Genomic DNA, 17256 nt, shown 5'->3' on the forward strand with positions numbered 1-17256 from the left:
TCACTTAAGGATTCAATATAAATGCCTTCATTACTTAACTTCTGGACTGAAGTCTTTTGCGTTTCTTGCAGTACTTTTTCAATGGATAGCTCTCTGATCCAAATGTAGCTTCTATTGCTGGACAAAGATCTATGACTGTTGTAGCAGATGCCTGGATGGCATTGTTTAATGACCCAAGTGGTTTCAACAGTAGACTTACAAGGGAGAGAATGGCAATAGTCTTCTCTGAACGTAGTAGCAAATGTAATCCACCAGCCTCGCTACTTAGATCCATCCTATTTTGGTAGTACTTTCCAAAGCCAGTAATAATGGCTGGAGTAATTGTAAGACAACGGCCAAGGATCCCTCATGAGAAAGCCAAAGGGTTTTTTCCAGGTTGGACTAATTTGAACTTCAGTCCCAGTGTATCGTCTATATTTTCCAAGATGTCCAAAAAGACTGGATTCTTGCTGAAAAAAGAATATAATGAAGGCATTAAATGTATAGCTTTTTAAATGTCTTTTGAAGAGTCTGCAGCTTGTACTGGCGCTAGTTGGAGTAGATGGCCTCTGCAGTGTGTATGAGAGAGATTAGGGTTACGCTTTTCTCTGAGCAAAGCTTGTACTCCTCCATGTCTTCTAGAGAAGTTTGCAACTCCATCAAATGTACAAGCAGCCAACTGTTTGGGGTCCAGTTGACAAGCATTTAACTCTTCTAAAATGTGGGTTGTCACAGATGCAGCCGATGTGTTTTCTATAACTTGAACATCTAGAAATGCATCTACTGGCCTACCACTGACATCAAGTTAACGTACACATTGACTTAATACTTGATGCCCATTTGCATCGGTGCATTCATCAGCCATGTATGCAAACTTTTTTGTGGTGAGAGTTCTTCATTTTTTCAACTGACTCTTTCACTTCTGCACCACGTGCTTCTAGCCAGTCAGTTGAGTTTCTTGCAGAAAGATAGTAAGCATTTGCTAGTCTTGTTCAGAATCAGTGTTCAACTTCAGGATGAACAAGTGACAATGCACTTAACATTGGCCTCCAGTTTGTAGTGCGTGGTATCTCTTGCCTAAATAGAAAGTATACCACAGCCACGTTTTGTTCGCATAAACTGTGTTATGGTCTCCAGCATTCTTAACAGCCTCATTAACACTCACCAGTGTTGTCCTTGGTCAGTGGAGACTCAGAGTTCAGAGGTGCTTTCACATGAGTTCAACTCCCAGGTGGGGGGCAAGAAGGCACCTTGCTCGTTCCTCCAGCTGCTCACTGTTCGCTCTGGCTGCTGTTGTTCGTTGTGCCATTGCTCACTCCATCGATCTGTTATCAATGGCTCTGCACCATCATCTTCCGCTGCCACCTGCCACTGTGACCTCTGCTAGTTGGTCTCTTGGGGTTCCACCCAGCTCTCAGTGATTTCAGCTGAGTTGTCAGTGGAGGAACCTCACTGCTAGTGCAGACTGGGCTGTCTCTTCCACAGAAACACTGTCCCACAGCAGGTCTAATCACTTAGACCTGATTATCAGCTGTAGTGGTCACTTAACCAAACAAAAGACTATCTGTGGAGCCTAATCAGCTCTGTCTTTAAACAGGGGAGAGGGTCAGGTCAAAAAGTACTTGTGACTCAGGCAGACCATCAAGCAAAACACCTGTCCCCACCCTCTCTTGATGCCTTCAATCAGCACAGGCTAAGTGCAGTTCTACTGCCCTTTACTCATACAATAAGAACATAATTTCATTTCTCTCCCTCCTTCCCCCGCTCCACAAGTGATTTGTAATCCAACCCCAGCCAAAATCTATCACTTGGGCAATGCAGCTCTGTTTGCTGGATACCTAGGTAGATTAGGTGTGAATGTAAATACAGTCTGGTCCTGAAGCCTTTCCCCCCAGCTCATCCCTAGCTGTCAGGGACAGCTCATTTAGGCTTTGCTTACAAATCATAATTTGAGATTATTAGGTTGGCCAACATCACCGAAATGAATGCACCGAAATGAATGTCATAAAAAACAGCTGTATAAGGAAGCTAGTCTATGTTTATATTTTTCAAATCTATTATACTTTTTCAGATACATGTATTTTATCATACACTGTATATGCTTTTAAAGTGTGTATTAATGTTTCACTTTAAATTCAAATTTCCAAACAATCACTAAACAGGCAACACTGCATGTAACTAGTTCACAAAACGGGGTTGGGGAAATTCAGGGGAGTGTAGGGGAAATCCCTGGTTAGGGAGGCGCTACGCTGAAGGTCTCCATGGACTGCAAATAGAGGAGAGTCTGGGATTGTTGATCCTGTAGGCCCACAAAACGTTGCCGCATCTGTGTTTACTGCCAGAGAAGTCCCCATTATGTCCTCCCTCTCCTTTGACTGTTGCACCTTTCTCCTGTCCGCTCTTTCCCTCTCTGGACAGTCTGCAATATTCATCCTCCGGGTCCTCTGTTCATGGTCTGATGCAGCACTGGCTTGCAAGATCTCACAGAACGTAACAGCCTGAATCCTCTTCTTTCTGCTCCTTATTTAAGCAGCAGAGTTAACAGTTGTGATGAGAGTGGTCAGTGTCGGGCATTGGGGGACAGCTGCTATCAACATACTAACAGTGTCTACACTTGTGCTGTGTTAACCTTAGCATACCGACCATAGCTCAACGCTGCTCAGGAGCTGGTGTTACTAAGTTGGTGTAATGAAGAACTTACATGGGTAGAAGACAAATTTAAGTGTAGACACATGCACAACTAGGTCAACCCAAGATGGTTTATATCAACCTAACTTTGTAGTGTAGATCAGGCCTCAGTCTGAAAGATACTAGGAAAAACATAAGAATCTGAACAAGTTCCTGAGGCAGAGGGAAGGAACAGTGAGTGGATGCTGTCTCAGAAGGTTAAATGAAACAATGCTGATAAAACTACAAGCCTAGTTTCCTGCCAGCTTGCTTGCCGGGCTTCTTGGCAGCCTGGGATTCTGGGGTCCATGGCTCCAGGGCTGACCACCATCAGATTGAGAAAGTAGGGCAATTGGGTAGTTATCTTAGATGCCTGTACATGAATGCAAGAAGCCTGGGAAACAAGCATGAAGAATGGAAGTCCTTGCACAGTCAAGGAAATATGTGCTTGGAATAACAGACTTTGTGGGGTAACATGACGGAAGCACTGTCATGGATGGGTATAAACTGTTCAGAAAGGACAGGTGGGGGGAGAAAAGATTGGAGGAGTTGCACTGTATGTAAGAGAGCATTGTTATTGCTCAGAGCTCCAGTATGAATCTGGAGAAAAGCCTGTTGAAAGTCTTTGGATTAAGTTTAGAGGCAAGAGCAACAAGGGAGATGTCTTGGTGGGCTTCTGCCATAGACCACCAGACCAGAAGGGTTGAGGTAGATGAAGCTTTCTTCGGACAACTAACAGAAGTTTCCAGATTGCAGGCCCTGGTTCTCATGGGAGACTTCAGTCACCCTGACATCTGTTGGGAGAGCAATACAGCAGTGCATAGACAATCCAGGAAGTTTTGGGAGAGTGTTGGGGACAACTTCCTTGTGCAAGTGCTGGAGGAACCAAGTAAGAGCTGTGCTGCTCTTGACATGCTGCTCACAAACAGAAGAATTGGTAGGGGAAGTAGAAGTGGGTGGCAACCTGGGCAGCAGTGACCATGAGATGGTCGAGTTCTGGATCCTGACAAAAGGAAGAAAGGAGAGCAGCAGAATACGGACCCTGGACTTTAGAAAAGCAGACATTGACTCCCTCAGAGAACTGATGGGTAGGATTCCCTGGGAGGCTAATATGAGGGGTAATGGAGTCTAGGAGAGCTGGCTGTATTTTAAAGAAGCCTTATTGAGGGCGCAGGAACAAACCATCCCAATGTGCAGAAAGAATAGTAAATGTGGCAGACGACCAGCTTGGCTTAGCAGAGAAATCTTGGGTGAGCTTAAACACATAAAGGAAGCATACAAAAAATGGAAACTTGGACAGATAACTAGGGAGGAGTATAAAAATATTGCTCAAGCATGTAGGGGTGAAATCAGGAAGGCCAAAGCATAATTGGAGTTGCAGCTAGAAGCCATGTGAAGGGTAACAAGAAGGGTTTCTACAGGTACTTTAGCAACAAGATGATGGTCAGGAAAAGGGGTTTCTACAGGTATGTTAGCAACAAGAAGATAGATGGTCAGGAAAAGTGTGGTGTGGAAAAAGCTCAATGCTTTTTTTTTTTTTTTTTTTTGGCCTCGATCCTCACAGACAAGGTCAGCTGCCAGACTGCTGCACTGGGCAGCACAGTATGGGGAGGAGGTGAGCAGCCCTTAGTTGTGAAAGGACAGATTAAGGACCATTTAAAAAAGCTGGACATGCACAAGTCCATAGGGCCAGATGCAATGCATCTGAGGGTGCTGTGGGAGTTGGCTGATATGACTGTAGAGCCATTGGCCATTATCTTTGAAAACTCGTGGCAATGCGGGGGAGGTCCTGGATGATTGGAAAAAGGAAAATATAGTGCCCAGCTTTGAAAAAGGGAAGAAGGAGAATCCGGGGAGCTACAGACCGGTCAGCCTCACCTCAGTCCCCGGAAAAATCATGGAGCAGTTCCTCAAGGAATCAATTTTGAAGCTCTTGGAGGAGAAGAACGTGATCAGGTACAGTCAACATGGATTCACCAAGGGCAAGTCATGCCTGACCAACCTGATTGCCTTCTATGATGAGATAACTGGCTCTGTGGATATGGGGAAAGCGGTGGACGTGATATATCTTGACTTTAGCAAAGCTTTTGATATGGTCTCCCACGGTATTCTTGCCAGCAAGTTAAAAAAGTATGGATTGCATGAATGGACTATAAGGTGAATAGAAAGCTGGCTAGATCATTGTGCTCGACAGGTAGGGACCAACGGCTCGATGTTTAGCTGGTATCAAACAGAGTGCCCCCGGGGTCTGTCCTGGGGCTGGTTTTGTTAAACATCGTTATTAATGATCTGGATGATGGGATGGATTGCACCCTCAGCAAGTTCATTGTTGACACTAAGCTGGGGTTAGAGGTAGATATGCTGGAGGGTAGGAATAGGGTCCAGAGTGACCTAGACAAATTGGAGGATTGGGCCAAAATAAATCTGATGAGGTTCAAGAAGTACAAGTGCAGAGTCCTGCACTTAGGACGGAAGAATCCCATGCACTGCTACAGGCTGGGGACCGACTAGATAAGTAGCAGTTTTGCAGAAATGCACCAGGGATTACAGTGGAAGAGAAGCTGGATATGAGTCAACAGTGTGCCCTTGTTGCCAAGAAGGCTAATGGCATGTTGGGTTGCATTAGTAGGAGCATTGCCAGCAGATGGAGAGAAGTGATTATTCCCCTCTATTCAGCACTGGTGAGGCCACGTCTGGAGTCCAGGTTTGGGCCCCCAACTACAGACAGTATGGGGACAAATTGGAGAGAGTCCAGCGGAGCGCAATGAAAATGATTAGGGGTCTGGAGCACATGACTTACAAGGAGAGGCTGAAGGAACTGGGCTTATTTAGACTACAGCAGAGAAGAGTGAGGGGGGGATTTGATAGCAGCCTTCAACTTCCTGAAGCGGGGTTCTAAAGAGGATGGAGCTTGGCTGTTCTCAGTGGTGGCAGATGACAGAACATGGAGCAATGGTCTCAAGTTGCAGTGTGGGAGGTCTACGTTGGATATTCGGAAAAAACTATTTCATTAGGAGAATGGTGAAGTACTGGAATGGGTTACAGACGGAGGTAGTGGAATCATCATCCTTAGAGGTTTTTAAGGCCTGGCTTGACACAGCCCTGGATGGGATGATTTAGTTGGCCCTGCTTTGAGCAGGGTGTTAGACTCTCCTGAGCAATGTTCCCTCTAATTTTTTATGTCCAGGTGAGGAATTAGTTTTGTTATGTGCATCAATATGGAGGTGAGGTGTGACACATCACCTTCATATTGGTGCACGTAACAAAATTCAGGTGGTGAGTGTGGGAGGGGGCTCAGGGTTGGGGCAGTGGGTTGGGTTGTGTGTGCGGGGGGGTGAGGTCTCCGGCTAGGGGTGGGGCTGGGGATGAGGGGTTTTGGGTGTGGGAAGGGGCTCAGGGCTGGGGTAGAGGGTTGGGGTATGGCAGTGTGCGGGCTCTGGGGTAGGTCCAGGGATAAGGGGTTTGGGGTGCAGGCTGCCCTGGGGCTGTGGTCGGGAGAGAGGCGCCTCTCCCCGGCTGCGGCAGCTCCAGTAGGGCTGGGCTGGGCTGGGCCCAAGGGGGGCTCCTCTCCCTAGCAGCTCCAGTGGGCCTGGGTCGGGCTGGGGGAGGCTCCTCTCCCCCAGCCAGGGCAAGTCCGGGGTAGGTCCGCACTGGGGCTGGCAGGGAGGGACACCTCTCCCTGCCGCAGCAGGTCTGCAGTGAGGCCAGCTGGGAGGGGCACCTCTCCCGGCAATGGCAGGTCTGCGCTGGGGGAGAGACATCTCTCTGCGTCATAGCTCTGAGCTCGTGTGTGGGGCTTAATAGGCAGCTGCTTGTCCACGCAGCCTAGAGGGAACTTAGCTCCTGAGGTCTCTTCCAACCTTAATCTTCTATTATTCTGATTCCTATGCAAGCTTGCTCCCTCTATAATGTCATAGGAACATAAGAGCTTCCATATTGGGTCAGACCATGAGCCATCTTGTCCAGTATCCTGTCTCCAACAGTGGCACTATACCAGAGCATCAGGAGGAGTGTACAGAACAGGTCAACTACCGAGTGCTTCATCCCTGTTTTCCACTCCCAGCTTCTGATAGTCACAAGTTGAGGGTTTTTCTGAGAATGGGGTTACATTCATAATCATCTTGGCTTATACCTACTGATGGACCTGTCTTCCATAAACTTATCTAGTTCTTTTTTTAACTCAGTTATACTTTTTGGCATCACAACATTCTATGGCAATGAGCCAACAGCTTTGCTGTGTGAAGAAGTACTTCTGCTAGTTTGAATTGAACCTGCTGCCTATTAATTTCATTTGGTGACCCATGGTTTTTGAATTGTGGGAAAGGGTAAATAACACTTCTATTCACTTTTCCACACTATTTACAATTTTATAGACCCGTATCAGATTATCTCTTTGTTGTCTCTTGTCTAAGATAATCATCCCTAAACTTTTTAGCCTTTCCTCTTATTCCATGGGTACTTAGTTTCCTCAAGAGCCTTTGGTGAAGGACCATATCAACAGCTTTCTGAAAATCCAGATACACTATATCAGCTGGATCGCTCTTATCCACATGTTTGTTAACATCTTCAAAGAATTCTAATAGATTGGTGAGGCATGATTTCCTTTTACAAAAGCCATGTTGAGTCTTCCCCAACAAGTCGTGTTTGTGTCTGAGAATTCTGTTCTTCACTATAGTTTCTGCCAATTTGACCAGTGCTAAAGTTAGGCTCACTACCTATTATTCTCAGTTTAATCAATTGGCCTCTAATTACCAGGATTTCTTTGGAAGCCCTTTTTAAAAATCAGCATTATATTAACTATTTTCCAGTCTTCTGGTACAGAGGCTGATTTCAGTGACGGTTACATACTACTGTTAGTAGTTCTCTAAATTCTACTCCTGAGGGAATTCTGCACCACTGCATGTGTGCAGAATTTATGTTGCATGCAGATTTCCTCACTCTGTAGCCCTCCCCTGGGACATGGACCTCTGGGGCAGGCCCAGCCCTTGCACTGTGACAGGGTTGGGTGCAGCCTCACCATCAAATCTGTATCCCAAGGGAGTGGGAGGGGCTGCAGGGTAATCTCCTACCTCTGTGTAGCTAGTTACCAGTGCTCCCCACTGCCATGCTGGAGCCTCTATATTTATTTATTGACAAATAAAATTTGCAGAATTTGAATTATTGTGTGCATAATTTTCATTTTTTTGGCACAGAATTCCCTCCAGAGTAAATTTCATATCTGAGTTCCTTCAGAACTTTTCAATGAATACCAGGTGTCCTGGTGACTTATTATTTAGTTTATCAATTTATTCTAAAACATCTTCTATTGACACATGAATTTGAGACAGCACTTCAGAACTGTCACCCACATTAGAGCTATTATTTTTGGGAATCTCCCCCACATCCTCTGAACATAAGAAGTTAAGAAAGACCATACTGGGTCATACCAAGGGTCCATCCAGCCCAGTATCCTGTCTACTGACAGTGGCCAATGCCAGGTGCCCCAGAGGGAGTGAACGTAACCGGTAATGATCTAGTGATCTCTCTCCTGCTCTCCATCTCCACCATCTGACAAACAGAGGCTATGGACACCATTTCTTACCCATCCTGGCTAATAGCCATTAATGGACTTCCCTCCATGAATTTATCCAGTTCTCTTTTAAACCTTGTTATAGTCCTAGCCTTCACAACCACCTTAGGCAAGAAGTTCCACAGATTGACTGTGTGCTGAGTGAAGAAGAACTTCCTTTTATTTGTTTTAAACCAGCTACCATTAATTTCATTTGGTGACCCCTAGTTCTTATATTATGGGAACAAGTAAATAACTTTTCCTTATTAACTTTCTCCACACCACTCATGATTTTATATACCTCTATCATATCCCCCCTTAGTCTCCTCTTTTCCAAGCTGAAAAGTCCTAGCCTCTTTAATCTCTCCTCATATGGGACTCGTTCCAAACCCCTAATCATTTTAGTTGCCCTTTTCTGAACTTTTTCTAATGCCAGTATATCTTTTTTGAGATGAGGGGACCATATCTGTACGCAGCATTCAAGATGTGGGTGTACCATGGATTTATATAAGGGAAATAAGATATTCTCCGTCTTATTCTCTATCCCTGTTTTAATGATTCCTAACATCCTGTTTGCTTTTTTGACTGCTGATGCACACTGCGTGGACGTCTTCAGAGAACTATCCACAATGACTCCAAGATCTTTCTCCTGATTAGTTGTAGCTAAATTAGCCCCCATCATATTGTATGTGTAGTTGGGGTTATTTTTTCCAATGTGCATTACTTTACATTTATCAACATTAAATTTAATTTGCCATTTTGTTGCCCAATCACTTAGTTTTGTGAGATCTTTTTGAAGTTCTTCACAGTCTGCTTTGGTCTTGAGCAGTTTAGTATCATCTGCAAACTTTGCCACCTCACTGTTTACACCTTTCTCCAGATCATTTATGAATAAGTTGAATAGGATTGGTCTTAAGACTGACCCTTGGGGAACACCACTACTGTTACGAATTACACCTGGTAGGACACGCACACAAGTGCTACGAATTACACCTGGTAGGACACGCACACAAATGCTGCGAATTATACCTGATAGGACACGCACACCAGTGCTGCGAATTATACCTGATAGGTCACGCACAGTTCGAATCTAGGCTGAGGCACAGAAACAAAGTCCACAACTGCAGAGTTCCCAAAAGACACTAAGTTTATTACGCTCGAGCGTGGTGCCCCCCTGCTAGCCAGGAGGGGACCCTGAATGCAGATTATACAAAGGTTATATACTTTTTAGCAAAGCATGTTGCCCTCGTGCATCGGAAACCTTAGCCAATAAACAAACTCTTGTCTTATCTACCACCTATCCCTGCTTGGTGCATTCCTCGTGCTATACCAGTATGTTAATTACACAGCATGGTCCTAAAGCTATGCATCAGTAACTTTTATTATCAGGATGGGAGGCCTCACATCAAGGCCAAGAGACAGGGAGTTAGAGACTGACAAAAACCAGATACTGGGAGTCAAGGCAGGCTGGAGACAAGGAGGAGGATTTTCACAGGGATTCAATATCTAAGGATTACTCCTCCTGGTGTATGATGTGCTGGCATTTAAACAATGGTGGGCCCCAAACCAAAATGGAGTCACATGTGCTAACTTTTCCTTAACACTACTTACCCTCTCCATTCTGAAAATTTACTATTTATTCCTACCCTTTGTTCCCTGTCTTTTAACCAGTTCTCAATCCATGAAAGGATCTTCCTCTTTTTCCATGACAACTCAATTTACTAACAGCCTTTGATGAGGGACTTTGTCAAAGACTTTCTGGAAATCTAAGTACACTATGTCCATTGGATTCCCCTTGTCCACATGTTTGTTGACCCCCCTCAAAGAACTCTAATAGATTAGTAAGACATGATCTCCCTTTACAGAAACAATGCTGACTTTTGAGCAACAATTTATGTTCTTCTATGTATCTGACAATTTTATTCTTTACTATTGTTTCAACTAATTTGCCCGGTACTGACGTTAGACTTACCGGTCTGTAATTGTCAGGATCACCTTTAGAGCCCTTCCTAAATATTGATGTTACATTAGCTATCTTCCAATCATTGGGTACAGTAGCTGATTTAAAGGACAGGTTACAAACCATAGTCAATAGTTCTGTAATTTCACATTTGAGCTCTTTCAGAACTCTTGGGCGAATGCCAGCTGGTCCCGGTGACTTGTTATTGTTAAGGTTCTCAATTAATTCCAAAACCTCCTCCAGTGACACTTCAATCTGTGACAATTCCTCAGATTTGTCACCTACAAAAGATGGCTCAAGTTTGGGAATCTCCCTAACATCCTCAGCTGTGAAGACTGAAGCAAAGAATTTATTTAGTTTCTCCACAATGATTTTATCGTCTTTAAGTGCTCCTTTTGTATCTCGATCGTCCAGGGGCCCCACTGGTTGTTTAGCAGGCTTCCTGCTTCTGATGTACTTAAAAAACATTTTGTTATTACCTTTTGAGTTTTTGGCTAGCTGTTCTTCAAACTCTTTTTTGGCTTTTCTTATTACATTTTTACGTTTAATTTGGCAGTGTTTATGTTCCTTTCTATGTACCTCACTAGGATTTGACTTCCACTTTTTAAAAGATGCCTTTTTATCTCTCACTGCTTCTTTTACATGGTTAAGCCGCGGTGGCTCTTTTTTAGTTCTTTTACTGTGGTTTTTTAATTTGGGATATACATTTAAGTTGAGCCTCTATTAGGGTGTCTTTGAAAAGTGTCCATGCAGCTTGTAGGGATTTCACTTTAGTCACTGTACCTTTTAATTTCTGTTTAACTAACCTCCTCATTTTTGCATAATTCCCCTTTGTGAAATTAAATGCCACAGTGTTAGGCTGTTGAGGTGTTCTTCCCACCACAGTAATGTTAAATGGTATTATATTATGATCACTATTTCCAAGCAGTCCTCTTATAGTTACTTGTTGGACCAGATCTTGCACTCCACTCAGTGTTATACCAGTAAAATAAAAACCAGCAGGATGTTATTAAAGCGGATAAGATAAATTATCACATTTATTGTGAATACAAAAAGAATCATAGTAGACAGTCAGTTATCGCTATAACATTTCATTCCGTTTCACATTCATTCACACATTCATTCATATACACACACAGGTTCTGCAGCTGCTGTATAGTTACCAGTCCTGAATGTAGCTTGGGTCCATAGCTTGTGGCGGCTAACTGGCCAGGAAAGCCGGGCACAAGGAAGAGCTGGGTCTCTGTTGGGCCGACGCCCTTCCATGTTGGCAGCAGAATGTTGCCCTTCAAAGTCTTCCATCTCACACATCCTTTTTGTAGGCTTTAGTTTGAATCCAGAGTCTATTGGTCTTGCTGTGTCAGGCTGCCTCTGGGTTCGCTGTAATTGATCACCCGTCAATTGCAGACATGACTTGCAACCTGCGACCTGGCTTTGATCTTTCTTCAATTGTACTTTTGTTCTTTTCTTTTGAGGGTGGACTCCTCTTACTTTGTCAGGGCTGTTGGGTGTTTACACTTTATTTCATCAGTAGAGGCTGGGGCTGGAGGTTGATTCCGTCATCCATACATACCTCATTCACATATCTAAACTAATAAGATTACAGCAGGGTTTTGCAAAAATGAAGGTTGCAGCAAGCTTTTACAAAATGAAGTGAGCATTTTAAAATGGAGTTTGGGACAAGTTAAAATGGAGTTTGTTACAATATGGACAAGTGTAAGGAATGGCAAGCAGTGAACAGAAGTTACAATATAGACCAGTATAATGAATGACAAACAGTGAGCAGAAGTTACAATGATGAAACAGTGTAAGTTTCAGTGATTTAAGCAGGAATTGGATTGCAAGTGAAACTCAATTAGCCCATTATTGGGGTACCCGGTTTTATGATGAATGTAGTTTCATTCATAAATCTTTCCTTATGAAGTTATATTAATAAAGTGAACAATTAAAAATAATTTCATTGATCAGTTCTACATCAGGACGAGATCGAGAGTTGCCTCTCCCCTTGTGGGTTCCTGTACCAGCTGCTCCAAGAAGCAGTCATTTAAAGTATCGCGAAATGTTGTCTCTGCATTTCGCTCTGAGGTGACATGTACCCAGTCAATATGGGGATAACTGAAATCCCCCACTATTACTGAGTTTTTTATTTTGACAGCCTCTCTATTCCCACCCCCCCACGACCTGTTCTGTCCTTCCGATATATTTTGTACCCTGGAATGATTGTGTCCCATTGATTGGCCTCACTCCACCAGGTTTCTGTGATGCCTATTATATCAATATCCTCCTATAACACGAGGCACTCTAGTTCAGCCATCTTATTATTTAGACTTCTAGCATTTGTGTACAAGCACTTTAAAAACTTGTCACTGTTTTTGTCTTCCCTTTTCTGATGTATCAGATTCTTTATGTGAATGTTTCTCATCTGATCTGGCCCATACTTTATCCTCTTCCATCCTCTCCTCCTGACTAAAACCTAGAGAATCTCTATCAATAGACTCTCCTCTAAGAGAAGTCTCTGTCCAATCCACGTGCGCCTCTGCAGCAATCAGCTTTCCCCCATCTCTTTGTTTAAAAACTGCTCTGCAACCTTTTTAACGTTAAGTGCCAGCAGTCTGGAGCCACTTTGGTTTAGGTGGAGCCCATCCTTCCTGTATAGGCTCCCCTATCCCCAAAGTTTCCCCAGTTCCTAATAAATCTAAACCCCTCCTCTCTACACTATCATCTCATCCACGCATTGACACTCTGAAGCTCTGCCTGCCTACCTGGCCCTGCACGTGGAACTGGAAGCATTTCTGAAAATGCCACCACAGAGGTCCTGGATTTCAGTCTCTTCCCTAGCAGCCTAAATTTGGCCTCCATGACGTCTCTCTTACCCTTCCCAATGTCATTGGTACCTACATGTACCACGACCACCAGCTCCTCCCCAGCACTACATATAAGTCTATCTAGATGCCTCAAGAGATCCGCAACCTTCGCACCAGGCAGGCAAGTCACCATACGGTTCTCTCAGTCATCGCAAACCCAACTATCTATGTCTCTAATGATCGAATCTCCCATTACTAACACCTGCCTTTTCCTAATGACTGGAGTTCCCTCCCCCAGAGAGGTAACCTCAGTGTGAGAGGATACCCCAATATCGTCTGGAAGGAGGGTCCCAACTATGGAAAGGTTTCCCTCTGTTCCCGTTGACTGCTCTCCTTCTCTGGGCCTTTCATCCTCCTTAAGAGAGCAGGGGCTGTCTGACTGGAGGTGGGATAAATCTACAGTGTCCCGGAAAGCCTCATCAACATACCTCTCTGCCTCCCTGGGCTCCTCCAGTTCCTCCACCCGGCCTCCAAAGCTCGTACACGGTCTCTGAGGGCCAGGAGCTCCTTGCACCAAATGCACACATACGCCACGTGCCCACAGGGCAGGTATTCATACATGCTACACTGAGTGTAATAATCAGGATAGCCCCCACTCTGCTTCCGGGCTTTTGCCTGCATTTTCTCCTACAGCTACCTAGGTTAAAGATGGGGTTTTTGTTTAAATCAAGAAGTTTTGATTATAATTTAGTTTAATGGTTTTAAAGAATAGCAAGTGTACCTCGCCCCCTTCCAAACTCCCTCTCGAAACTCCCTGTTAGCGGTCCCTGGTTGCTTGCTCACTGCTTTATAAAGCCCATGCCTTCTTGATAGCCCCGTCCCCTGACTAAGGCTCAGCCTATGAACAGAGGCTTCTAGATTTCAAACCTTGTTTAGAAGCTCACAGCTTCCAACTGCCGGCCACAGCACACAGTCCAAACAAACAAACACAGACAGACAGACAGACAAACACAAGCTCAGCACACAGCAAGTAACCCCCAAACACACGCTACAGACAGCTACTTACCCCAAGGGTTCCATATTTGCTCCACCTTCACCTGGAGAACTCCCTCTTGAAACTCCCTGTTAGTGGTCCCTGTTCGCAAAGCAGTAAAGACTGATGCAAAGAATTCATTTAGCTTCACTGCAATGGCCTTGTCTTCCTGTTTTGCAGGCTTCCCGCTTCTGATGCACGTAACAACATTTTGACTATTAGTTTTTGCGTCTTTACCAAGTTGCTTCTCAAATTCTTTCTAGGCTTGCTTTATTATACTTTTATATTTTACTTGCCAAATTTTATGATCCTTCCTATTTTCCTTATTAGGATTTGACTTCCAAATTAAAGGATGCCTTTTTTTATCTCTAACAGCCTCCATTACTATGCTGATTAGCTATGGTGGCATTCTTTTGGTTCTATTTTGATTTGAGGTGTACACTTATTCTGAGCTTCTATAATGCTTTTTTAAAGTAGTTTACATGCTGCTTGCAGGCATTTTACCCTTCTGATTGCTCTTCGTAATTTCCATCTAACTAGCATCCTCATTCTTGTGTAGTTCTCTTTCTTAAAGTTAATTGTTAGTGTGGTGAGGGTTTTTTTCCAAGTATTTTCCCCCTACAATGATGCTAAATGTAATTAGATTATGACCCCAGTAAGATATAGATATCTCCTCTAAAAAGGAGAAAAAGAATGGTCATGCTAGGTTGAGGGGGGAGTTTAATAATAAATTGTTGCTCTCTTCCTGAGCTACTCTCTTTAAGTTTACCCTATTACTATCTTCACAAATACTGAGGGGGAGCATGACATAAATAGTGTTTTGATTGAGATTTGTGTGAGGGAGGAAAGAAGCTTGTTCAGTGTCAAATGAAGTGTAGAGGTAAAAATCCTAAGGCCATCTTGGCTCCTCTAAAGGACAACTAGGCATCCATTTTGTAAACCCTTCTTGTCCCCTCCTCACTCTGAGTTTGGCACCTTTTTAAATTTAGGCGGGAAAAGGTAGTTACTGTCAATCAGCTAATCTGCCTAGTCACCCAATGTCTATATAAGGCGGTGCTCAGATTAGATCCGGGCTGCCTGCCTGAGTGGTGGAGTCTTGTTGCTGTCTGTTTGAGACAAAGTAAGTGACTGAGCGTAGGCCATTCACCCCACCAGGGTCATCTTAGCAGGGGATATATTTACCTACATGCACCTATCTAATCTCCTATAGTGATCGCTTGCTCCACGCAAGACGACGCAGGTGAAGGGAGGGGGAGGGATTCAATTATCTGAATACTTTCATCCTACCTGAGAAGGCGCTCATCTGTTCCTGCCTTGAGGTCCTATCCCCATCTGAGGGATCCAGATGCCCTGCCATGCTGCATCCATCTTGAAGAAGAGAAGACATCATCAAATCAAGCTGCTAGAGATGGTAGAGTCATTGTCATTTTAATTCCTGTATACAAATCCCTATTGATACAGCCTGCCTTGTTTTATTTGTCTCACCTTGTTATTTGGGGAGTCCTTGCCACCCCATTAATAAAACTTGTTGTACCTTTATTCTGTCTGAGTCATATCTGGGAACATAAACCCCCAGTGATAGATACGGAAAGGGAGGCGAACCTGAGACCGAGACTCCTGTCCATTGTTAATTCTAGCTCCTGTTTCGGTCAACAGAAGCACCCAGCTGGTTATTAAATTCTTTTTTGGTATCACAGGAACAGTGCAATGGTGAAATATAAATGATATGAGGATACAGAGATTTCTGATGCTCCCTGCCTCATTATGGGTGCATCGGAGGTATTCTTCAGCTACTGCGATTAATCTCCTGTAATAAGAGAGCCTATGAAATGGAGATCCAAACTGTTTAGATTTTTACATCACTTTTAACACAAAGGCCCCCGTGACAGATAATACCTTAGACAGTGGCAAGAGCCAGGTGAGAAGTGGTGGATGGCTGTCATCAGAACAGTGTATGGTGGTGAGAGGTGTATTTTTTGCCAGCTCCTCTGATATCTCAGATGCCTGTGGAAGATGTCTGGCTTGCCTGAATTCTTGAGGCTTTCTTGCTTCATTGATCTATTTTGCATAACTCAGGTGGTGGTGGATTGTGGAACAGCTATGCATGGGTCTTCCAGACAGAGAGAATTGCTGAGTAGGTGCCAGGAAGGTCATTCAGCTTATTTCTTTTCAAAAAGCTTCCATCTCCCTGCCTTTTATACAATCCAGGAACCCTAAAATTCCACCAAGCCTGCAAGGAAATTAACTTCCTGTGTCCTTCCTTGGGGATGTAAATGGAGGTATAGGATTAATGTGCTTTATTTGCACAGTTATAGCACGCTGTTCCATAACCCAGCACTTCACTCACCAGACTAATTTCCACTATTGCGGGGTTTCTTAGGTTGCAATAGCCTTAAAGGGAGACATCATTACTTTTGCACAATGAATTCTATTGAATGATATTGAGTTCTTGTTTAAAAATAAATGCATGGAATATTAAGGTTACACAACTGTTAGGGATATTTTTTGCTTTGGGGTGTATGCATGCAGTGTCTATGGCTGAGTATTTAAAAACAAACAACCTCTCATTAACTCCTGTGCAGTGCCTGTTGTAGTTAATGGGGCTACCCAGCTGTAGCAGAGACCAGAATTTTGTGAAGGATAACTAAATTGTTACATTGGATCTAGCAGTAATACAGTTAGTTCTGGTTGCTTGGTAAAATAAGCTGCTCTCAGATCTTTTTCTTTTACTGAAAAAAGTGTCCCTTCCCCCAAAAAAGAAGGCATACAAAACTTCTAGAAGCCAGAGCCTAATTTGCATTCAGAGCAGAGACCTGCTGCTTGATGTATGGCATTGATCTGTTCTTCACGACTGTCTTCTTTTAACCAGGCTTAGTGGAGGGGAAACAACTGGGACTAAAGGAAAAATTCTGTGAGCCATCTAAGTTTCCAAAGTATACATTGGGGAAGAGCCTTGAGGTAATGAATTTGAAGACTGATTCCATTAACTTGCATTTTGAGGCTGGAAACAAAAACTTAAAGGGTGCAGAAGGACAGGCTGCAATTATCCAAAGAGCATGAGTGAAGTTTAGCGAGTAGGTAAAATCCTGGCAGCTATAATTAGACAGTGTTACTCTCTACTTTAAAATGAGTCATTCCTCAGGGAATGGATTAAAGTGGGTTTTTGGTTTGTTTTTTAAATCCTTGTAGAAAGTAGGAGGGGGGCACAATGGGAGATATTAAATAATGCTTATAGTTTGCTCAGAGATGCTTTGGAATTACACTT

At 43.7% G+C, this 17256-nt stretch overlaps 1 long non-coding RNA gene across 1 annotated transcript in view; it reads right to left on the bottom strand.

Moving 5' to 3' along the window:
• LOC140906530 (uncharacterized) overlaps window positions 1-17256 on the bottom strand; it is a 76169-nt gene that overhangs the window by 37683 nt on the left and 21230 nt on the right. Inside the window, exon 2 of the long non-coding RNA XR_012157142.1 lies at window positions 15279-15359. This is a non-coding gene — a long non-coding RNA (uncharacterized LOC140906530). The remainder of the gene's footprint in view (window positions 1-15278; window positions 15360-17256) is intronic.

Source organism: Lepidochelys kempii, chromosome 2 (genome assembly GCF_965140285.1).
Source record: "Lepidochelys kempii isolate rLepKem1 chromosome 2, rLepKem1.hap1, whole genome shotgun sequence".
Taxonomy (NCBI): Eukaryota; Metazoa; Chordata; order Testudines; family Cheloniidae; genus Lepidochelys; species Lepidochelys kempii.